This window comes from Corythoichthys intestinalis, unplaced genomic scaffold (assembly GCF_030265065.1).
Source record: "Corythoichthys intestinalis isolate RoL2023-P3 unplaced genomic scaffold, ASM3026506v1 HiC_scaffold_23, whole genome shotgun sequence".
NCBI classification, from domain to species: domain Eukaryota; kingdom Metazoa; phylum Chordata; class Actinopteri; order Syngnathiformes; family Syngnathidae; genus Corythoichthys; species Corythoichthys intestinalis.
The window spans coordinates 12,181,307-12,191,912 of NW_026651592.1; the positions used below are offsets into that span (position 1 = coordinate 12,181,307).

Genomic DNA, 10,606 nt, shown 5'->3' on the forward strand with positions numbered 1-10,606 from the left:
TTGATTCATCCGGCGCTCGAGGTATTTAAGGACGGCAGTGTATCGGCGTTGACTTGGTTACCGCTGTGCGTGAATTCGAATGTTTGCAAACAATAATTCATGATGAGTGCACGCACAACATAAAAACACACACGTAAAACTCACGGATATATTTGTGGATTACAAAAACACATGTGAAACTCACGAATATATTTGTGGATCTCGAAAATACATGTGAAAATCTTGGATATATTTGTGCATCTACAAAAAATGTGTGAATCGCGGATGTATTTGTGAGAATATTTTTGATACAAATCTCTCCCCATAGTATCCTAGTTGGATAAGCAATTGAAGCGCTTTAACAATCCTACACCGTTTCAAAGCATTTCCCCCCTTCATATATTTCAAAGAAGAAAAATAATGACATATTTCTTTGTGGAAAATATTAAATTTGGAATAAATGTGAAATATTTATTCTTATGTATGAAAAATTTACCACGGCTGCCACATGGGCATCACTTAGAGGAATGAACACCAGCCGGTAGAGTTCTGTCTTTATCGCTTGGTGAAGCGCGCTATCTAGTGGCCGTTTTTTTTTATGTTTCAAAAAAGAAAAAGAGTACATTAAGACTGCAAGTTCTTCAAATTTTATTCATCATTGTGCTTAATAGCAGCGACACTCTCACAAACTCGGTGGCGTTAGTGTTTGTTTAAGCAACGTCTGTAAGTATTTTGTCGTCAAATTAAGAAATACACTATGTATATTGTCTTTAGGTTGCATGTTTGAGACGGCCTCTTTTGTTGTTAGCAACATTGTTACCGATTTTAAATCATTTTTGGAATCGGTTCTTGTCTCGTGACGTTTCTGGCGCAATGCATTGTGGGTTTTCGTGTATTGCAGAACAACAACAAGCCCGCGACGTGATCCTTTGCTAGGCGTCCGTTATGCGTGGTAATCGTTGAAAATGGTACACTCGTGTTGTGTGAAAGACTGCCATTCTAGGTCCCATGATAGAAACGAATGCAAAAAGGATGGGATAGTTTTTTTTTTTTTTTAGCATTCCCGCCTGGAAGAGAAGATATGGAACTCAGATGAGTTGAATAAGAGGCTTCGAATGGTTACAGCGGTGAGAAGAAAGGCCATCACTTTTTATTCATCAACTGAAAACATGTCGGTCTGTACCCTACATTTCCATAAAGGTAAGTAACTGGAAGTAACTTCGGATGCTGATACTGACTGCATTTAAACGCTTATGGCGTGTGGTTGTGTTGTTTACTTTGGCTAACCACGCTAGTGTATAAGAGAGGCTAACTGTAGCCCTACTGGCTAACTGCATAAGCCACAGGCGTTCACCGTATGGTACTAGTACAAAAAAACAGTTCAAAGGTAACAAAGTAAGGGTAGTAATGAAGATGTAACAGCACACAATGAATGATTATAAGTATGGGAGATGTGTTAGGAAAAAAATGCGATATTTACCTCCCACTTAGGCTACTGATATGCTTGACCAAGCACTCTGTGGAGGAGACGACAGATCTACTAAATCACCATAAAGAATCTTCTGCTTGTTTGTTATGCCTAATGATCAGTTAAACTTAAAAAAATAAATAAATAAATAAATAAAGTCAGTTGCATAGAAATCAGTGCCATATGGGGGCAGGTCCCACCAGTTTAGACACACTATAAAGCTTTAAAATCCATTTTAAGTTACTAATGTTAACCTGTTGTATGACTGATACGACTTTTATAATTTCAGGAAAACCAGCATATGAAATAAATGAGGCAGACCCTGACTGGGCACCATCCTTACGCCTGGGACACACATGTGTTCAGCCCACCAACGTGGACCGCTCTTCTAGGCGAAGTAGGCGTGAGAAATTGAGGATGGAGGAAGACGTTGGTGAGCTACAGGAGGAGCTGTCAGTGCCCTTTAGATGCTCCTTCTGACCTTCATGCGCCTGCGTTTGGACCTGCCTACACTACACATTGCACACATATTCCATGTTTCCCGTAAGACTGTGTATTGAGTGTTCAGTGGCATGGTGCCCTTTTTACATGCTAACTTGAGACGAGCAATTGTTTGGCCCAACAGAGAAACACTCTATAAAACAATGCCTCACGAGTTTGTTGAGTCCTTCAGACGCAGAGTTGCAGTGATTATTGAGTTGTTGTTTTTTTTTTACAGAGAAGCCATCAAATCTTAAGGCGCGTGCGCAAATGTTTTCTAGTTACAAGCATAACTACACCATGAAATACCTAACTGGAATCACACCAAAGGGGGGAATTTGTTTGATGTCAAAAGGTTGGGGTGGTCACACAAGGGACAAACATATCACCTTGAACAGTGCTTTTTTTAATAACCTTTTGCCCCGGGACATTGTCTTGACTGACAGAGGCTTTGATATTCAAGAACATGTGGGTATGTTATGTACAGAGGTCAAACTCCCTGCGTTCACAAAAGGTCGCTGTCAGTTAGCTGGTAGAGATGTGGAGGAGACTAGGAAGATAGCACATTTGAGGATCCATGTTGAACGGGTAATTGGTCATCTTTGCCAGAAGTATAAGATCCAACAGGAACTATACCTATTAACTTGGTTCTGCCATGTGACGGCGAAGATTGCACATTGTTGGATAAGATTGTTTATGTATGCGGTGCCCTTACAAACCTTTGCCCAACTGTTGTGTAGTTTGTACTGTGATACCATTTACTATGCTAACCGTTTCAGCCTTTCAAACTTGGCTGTTATTGATTGTATTTAATAAAACATATTAAGTCATCTTGAATCCTATTCTTTGTAAGTACAGCATGTGTCAATACTGTATTATATATATATACACACGCATAATGTTTATACAAAGGATGACAGATAACTACTTTGGCCAGGTACTTTTAATGTTGCCAAATTGTCAGTTAAAATAAAATCACAAACTACCAGCCACCACTAACTTATGTGGAGCACAGAGAGCAGAACCAACACATGTCTTTATCTGTTTCATGCGGTGTGGACCAACACAGGTTAAATAATTATGGGGCAGATCTCATTATCACACGCAACCATGTCATCTTTGGTCTCCAGACCACAGCAGAGGCACCATAACTGACGTCATAACTGACAAATACCGATCTCTCGCTTCCTTTTCAAGCTTCTCCACATAAGGAGTCTTGTCGTTCTTCTGGCTTTTTCCCATTTTGATGTGACATTCGCGTGGCTGCTTACCCGCAAAATTGTCAACAAAACAAACGTGACCGGGGCGGATGTAGTCCAGGTCACTGAGATACACGAAAGATGGCAGCTCAGGTGGTCGTGATGACGTAGGTGACAACAACCGATACTCAAACTATTTTTGGGCGGGGGGGGGGGGGGGGGGGGCGTGTATTTAACAGGAGATAGAAGTGGGAGAGTAATGTCCCATTTCCCTATTCACCAAATTAATGTCGGCATTCTGGTCCTTGCGCAGAAACTCAAAACAAAAAAATTGAAACAATTTCTTGTGGGCTTTTAGCCGGAGATTGAAATAGGTTTAGGAATAAATTAGAATTTAAATTATTGTGTTGACAAATCGTTTTAAAGGGGACAGTGAAAAAGTAATGTTTCATTTAAATGCATTTTAGACAATGAGATATGATAGTAGCAAATTCAGTGAGAACCTTAGAGTTAATTATTTGGAATCATTGTCATGAGTTTTATTTTAACATAGTGGATAGTGTGAAATTTGACTTTGATTTTTAGGGGGGTTGAAAACGCTGAATCTTGCTTAAAACCCTTTAAGGTCTGGGCCTATTTTGTCTGATTTTGCATGCCTTTGAAGTTGCCTTTATATTTCAAAGAAAGAATTGTTTACGATGGCCTGGTTTGGTCCCTTTTTTTGTGACACCTTGAACTTCATGTCCAAACTGTTGTTTCCTTCACTGACCAATTATAAATCATCATTTTGGGCCCAAAAAGACCAAAAATTCCAAAATCGTTTTGTCAAAATTTTTAATATTGATGTCCAATTGACAACCAAACATGCATAACAAACCGTTTTGAAACTTTGTAATATTTATTCAACATGTTAGGATGAACATTCAACCAAAAATTTTTGAATAAATAGTCTTATATTTGACAATTCAACATACACAACAGGTATAGCCATAGGCGTTTTTTGCCTTTATACATGCTCTAGTCAAAACAGGTTATATACAGCAGACCAAACAGTGAAGAACAGTGAAAAAATATATACCATCTAACACAAAAAGTGTTTAGAGGCCATCTCTTTATGAGTTTAGGTATTGCGGCCCATCACCTGATGAAAACTATGTACACACAATCAAGCTTCTTGAACACACATTTATATACACAAATTGAGAAGACTGATTGTGGGGAAAAAAAATATATATAACATTGGGGAAAAAAAGTATTTTCAAAAATATTTACAATAAACAAGTTAAATTTTGTTCAGGCATGCCACTCCGAAAAGCAGTTTCGTCCTGGAATTAGACACAGGGCTACATCACACAGACCACACTTCCATGGGGTGTCGGTCCTCTTTCCACCCTTCCATTTCATTTCACTTTACTTTCATTGTCACTATAAATGTACATGAAAAAAAAGTCAGTATTTATGAAAATAATAAAGTATAAAATAAAAATATATACAGCAATAAATAATAATGGAAATCTATATGTATGACAATAGAAAGAATACCATAGCTGAATATGTGCTACATCCCTAATCTTCATATAGAAAGAAGAACACCACAAATGATAAATTCCTGCCTGGCATACACACAGTGCACGTACGACTTTGATCTGATATGCACATTTTATTATTATATACACAAACACACACTTATATTGCATCAAAATTAACTTTGTCTTGCAATATCAAAAGAAATTTTTTCAGCATTAAAAAAAAAAAAAAAAAAAAAGTGAGTTTGCTTACCTCTGCTCGTCGATGGCGTCACCCACGTGTTCAAATCCGTCTCTATCTTCACTCGAGGACTCTTCCGAAGAAGACGATGATGACGAATTTGGACCATCCTCTTCCTCAAGTTGATCAAAAAGCACAATTGCTTGCGCTAAATTTAGTTTCCCGTTCATTCTCAAAGTCACACAAAGTCGCTGCTCGATCCAAACGGCCGTCGCTCGCCACCTCGCTGCTCAGAACACTCCTCCCTCTCGTTCGGTGGAACCTCGCACGGCAGTTATATTTATTTTAAAAAAAAACGTATTTTGTGCTTCCACTGTGACTTCGAAAGGGTTCGTTTGATTTGTTTTTTTCATGGAGCTTCCGTTTTGAAAAAGGACAAGAAATGATGGAAATATAGACATAAACAAATGATCCATGCAGCGTTTTAATGTTTTTTTGAGAGGACAATAAAACTATAAAACTTAAATGACAATATCTCACGTTTTAGTTGGTCGATTGACTTCAAATAATAACGAGAGTAAACCGCAACTTCCGCACTTTAAAACGAGACCAACCAACGGCATGTGGGTGACGTAATTAAAACGTAAGGGCGCTTCAAAGACGACGTGCGCTGAGGACGCGCCGGCGCGTCCTTCGACTCTCAGGGGTTAAGCTCCTTGCTATTGGATCACATGCTGATAGAATTAGCCTATCTTTGATTTCAGCTGTGAACCAAATAGTGAAAAGACATTTTCATCAATTTCAGAATTTGGGATGAAAAGACAATTCTAATTTATATCAATTTTGTTGTGACGAAATTATAGTGGGAATTACTGGCCAATTTTGTAATGATAGGACACGACAAAATTTATTGGATAAATTACAAAAGAGGGAACTGAAAAATTTGGGAAGCAAATATTGGCATTTCCCCGAGTGGAAATAATTATGCTGGGAAAATTTATAATTCAATTTGATGACACGATAATGAGGTTTAGATAATGGGTTATTTGTTTTTCATAATACTTATAACGATTTTCAAATTTACAATGTATGATTACAATTTTCCCAGTTAAAGTCTAATTTGATATATTTTTTTTATTTTTTAACTTTGAACGTGCTAGTTTTATTCAGGGCTGAAAGTGGGCCGTTCGGGAAATGTGCTTTGATCCCGAAATTTTTTTATTTTTTTCAATTAAAAAAAAAAGTAGATGAGCAGATGAGAAAACTAATAAATACACAAAAATATATCTACGACGGCAGCTGTCAAAACCGCATGCTTTTTTTTTTTTTTTTTTTTAAATACAACCACACAAACATTACAACATAAGTGGCATGGTACATTGTGAAACAACTTGAAACATAACTGACAAGCCTAAGGAATAATCATGAATCCAACATCAGAAATGACAATTACAAATAACTCAGAAGAAAAGTAAATAAATATATATTTATATAAATAGTAAAAGAAGAATTTTAGGGTCTATCAGCAAATTCAAGCTCCTTAACAATCCTACACCGTTTCAAAGCATTTCCCCCCCGTCATATATTTCAAAGAAGAAAAATAATGACATATTTCTTTGTGAAAAAGATTAAAATTTGGAATAAATGTGAAATATGTATGAAAATTTTACAATGGCTGCCACACGGGCATCACCAAGAGGAATGAAGTAAATGCCACCAGCCGGTACAGTTCTGTCTTTATCGCTTGGTGAAGCGCGCCATCTAGTGGCCGTTTTTTATTGTTTCAAAAAAAGAGGAACAAGAATGCAAGTTCTTTAAATGGTATTCATTGTGATTGTGTGTGGCGTTAGTGTTTGTTTAAGCAACGTCTGTAAGTATTTTGTCGTCAAATTAAGAAATACATTATGTATATTGTCTTTAGGTTGCCTCTTTTGCAACATTGTTGCCGATTGTAAATCATTTTTTGAATTGTTGTAGTTTCACAAAAGAGAAAGGGAGAGACAGGAAAGCCTCTCTGAAAAAAACCCGGAGTGTCAATCTCTTTATGTTTAGCTGTTTGGATAGTGGAAGCGAGGCCATTTTGACTTACATGTTGTTTGAGACATTTATGCTGTTGTATTGCATTCATCCTGTACTACACATATTTCTGTACGTTTATCTTCTATTAGTGTCAACTACGTGTCTGTTGTTGTAGTTTGTGTTATATATGCGTAGTATATACAGTATAGGGGGATATATGTTATCAGTCTTGTAATGACTTGCTCTGCTTTCTTGTATTTAGTTAAATGCTGTGGCTAAGTAGCTGTGCTCCTTGTGCTTGAAGGTTCCCTCATCTGTGTCAGTAAAAGAGCAATTTAAATTGAAATTGAGGGGTATTTCTTCAAGGAAAACATTCTAACCCCTATCCAGTGGTGTTACCAGGATGCCAGGTGTGGGTGGGCATTAGTCTTACCGGGGTGGGGGGCTACAATGCTCAATTGGGTCGAAATCCAGCGGAGGGCTAGTGCACCTTAAGACATGTTTTGTTTTCTCCTTGAGATAACATGTTATGATTTGATGTAAACAAAAGTTGATGTGATTTTATTTGACTGAGAACACATCCATTACTGAACAGTATGGAAGCCCATTCCTGCCACAAAAAAAAGTATGAAAACTTTTTTTCCCAACAAAACAAGAAGCCCTTTTCTGCCAGTAAAAAAAAAAAAAGTTTTATTTTTTTAATTTAGTTTTTTACTTGCTGTTGCCTGTTTCTGCCAGTAGGGGGGGGGGGAGTTGTTGTTTTTTTACTTGCTTGTGCCTTTTTCCGCCACTGGAATTTTTGTTTGTTTGTTTGTTTGTTTGTTTTACTTCTCGAAGTCCTTAAGCAGAAGCTAAGCTAAGCTACTTGTAGGCTCCAGCCGATGATGTAGATCAGGGGTCCCCAAACTTTTTCCTGTGAGGGCCACATAACTTTTCCCTTCTCTGATGAGGGGCCGGGGTCAGTTTGCAACAGAAAACGTGTAACGATTGCAGGAGTGCCTAAATGTAAAAATTTATTGTTTTTCAGAAAGCCACAATCAAATAACCCTTTCTGGATTCTTCATGGAACAAAAGTAAATACAATCACAATAAAAATAATTAAAATTTTTAATCAAGTTAACTACAGCTTATAAATTAATTAATCGGAATTAATCGCAATTCAAATCATCTATAAAATATGCCATATTTTTCTTGTAAATTATTGTTGGAATGGAAAGATAAGACACAAGATGGATATATACATTCAACATACGGTACATAAGGACTGCATTTGTTTATTATTACAATAAATCAACAAGATGGCATTAACATTATTAACATTCTGTTAAAGCGATCCATGGATAGAAAGACTTGTAGTTCTTAAAAGATAAATGTTAGTACAAGTTATTGAAATTTTATATTAAAACCCCTCTTAATGTTTTCATTTTAATAAAATTTGTAAAATTTTCCATCAAAAAATAAACTAGTGGCCCACCATTGTTGATGTCAATAATTACTTACACAATGCTCATGGGTGCTGAAGCTTATAAAATCAGTCGCACCCAAGAGCCAGCAGAGGGCGGAAAAACTCACCCGCACCCTCAGCTTAATACTTGATAGCACATCCTTTAGACAAATAACTGCGAACAACCGCTTCCGGTATCCATCAATGAGATTCTTGCAATGCTCTGCTAGAATTTTAGACCATTCTTCTTTGGCCAGCTGCTCCCGGTCTCTGAGATTTGAAGGGTGCCTTCTCCAAACTGGCATATTCAGATCTCTCCACAGGTGTTCTATGGGATTCAGGTCTGGACTCATTGCTGGCCACTTTAGAAGTCTCCAGTGCGTTCTCTCTGGAGAGAATGCCACCGGCCGCTAGGGGGCAGGGCCGTTCCATAGTAATGTTACTCCTCCTAATAGTGGGAGAGTTAGTAGTTGTATGAGACGTTTAGGCTATAGACCCTACCCACCGACGTCACAAAACCACGTGCTCGCTGTATGGTTCCGCCCACTTGTCCGTCATTTTGTCTCTGTATTAGCACTGGTTTCAATTGATCGAGGAATTTAAAATGCATTTCATGGAAGACCCGGTGCTTTCTGATGCCGTAACAGTGTTTCCCACCAATGAACGAGACTGTGGCGGCCCGCCACAGTCTCGTTTGGGACCGCCACAGTCTCGTTTGCCCCCCCCAACGCCAGGAAAAAAAAACAAAAAACTAATCAGATGCGTCAGTCAGCCGATTACACAGCTGTAGCCCACTCCACTCTACTACCCGCGCGAGCGAGAGCAGCATTTTAGAGTAGTATTTTAGGGGAACGAGTAGGAAGAATGGGAGAGAGCGAGATAGCGAGAGATAGCGGTCGCATGTCTTAGCAGCCCGCTGTTATTAGGGCCCGAGCACTCTCAGCGTGCGAGGCCCTATTGTTCTTCGAAGGATTATTATTAGGGCCCGAGCACTCTCAGCGTGCGAGGCCCTATTGTTCTTCGAAGGATTATTAGGGCCCGAGCACTCTCAGCGTGCGAGGCCCTATTGTTCTTCGAAGGATTATTAGGGCCCGAGCACTCTCAGCGTGCGAGGCCCTATTGTTCTTCGAAGGATTATTAGGGCCCGAGCACTCTCAGCGTGCGAGGCCCTATTGTTCTTCGAAGGATTATTATTATTATTATTATTATTAGGGCCCGAGCACTAGGCGTGCGAAGGCCCTATTGTAATGCAAAGGATTATTATTATTATTATTATTATTATTATTATTATTAGGGCCCGAGCACTAGGCGTGCGAAGGCCCTATTGTAATGCAAAGGATTATTATTATTATTCTTCTTTTTTCATGGCAAATGAAAATGGCCAATTTGGAGGCCTGAACATGCACGAAAAGTCACCAAAATTTGCACATACGTGCAGATTCGCGTAAAATTTGATAATCTTGCGTCGTTTTGAAAAAATTTCAAAAAATGGCTCAGTGGCGCCCCCTTGACCCTTAAAATTTTCAAAAAGGCCTCTCCTCTCAGGTTTTCAACGTAGAGCGATGAAATTTGGGGAGTAGATACCTTATACCTAACTGTTCAAAAAAGCCTCTTGCACCCATATTCCAAATCCAACAGGAAATCGGGTATTTTGGATCGAATGTGAAATTTTTTCGGTTCACAGTTGGAGTTTACGTTTGGAGGCTTGAAAATGCATGAAAACTCACCAAAATTTGCACATACATTCAACTTTGCGTAAATTTTGATAATCTATAAAAAAAATTAACAAAATGGCTCAGTGGCGCCCCCTTGAAATTTTCAAAAAGGCCTCTCCTATTAGGTTTTTTCAACGTAGAACAATGAAATTTAGTGAGTCGATACATTGTACAAAACTGCTCCAAAAAGTCTCTTGCACCCATATTCCAAACCCAACAGGAAGCCGGAAATTTTGGGTCAAATGCGAAATTTTATCGATTTACATTTGAGACCTTGTCGCTGAAGGATAAAGTTGGATCGTCTTCAAAATTGGTCAGACTATTCAGGAGACCTATGAGATCTTAAGTTTTCAAAATGGTGTGTTTTCATTCAAGGGTCTGGCCTGGGCGTGGTCCCAAAGTCGGCCATTTTTAGGCAAAATACCAAATTCAGAAAATGATTAAAAACTCCGTGGTCCAACGTTCAATCTTTTTCATTTCTAGCATGTTTATGAGATATCCCAGCCTGAACACGACTGCATTGAAATATTACCCGTTAGGCCTGGCGCCCCTAGTGGAAACAGGAAATGGCCTTCTTTACGAGACAGGCTCCTCC

The 10,606-nt window shown here is 38.6% G+C and overlaps 1 long non-coding RNA gene across 1 annotated transcript; it reads left to right on the forward strand.

Moving 5' to 3' along the window:
- The first annotated feature begins 734 nt into the window (after positions 1-734).
- On the forward strand, positions 735-2,757 carry LOC130911212 (uncharacterized). Its single transcript, XR_009061993.1, has 2 exons — positions 735-1,179; positions 1,737-2,757. It is a non-coding gene; the product is annotated as an uncharacterized LOC130911212 (long non-coding RNA).
- The last annotated feature ends 7,849 nt before the right edge of the window (positions 2,758-10,606 follow it).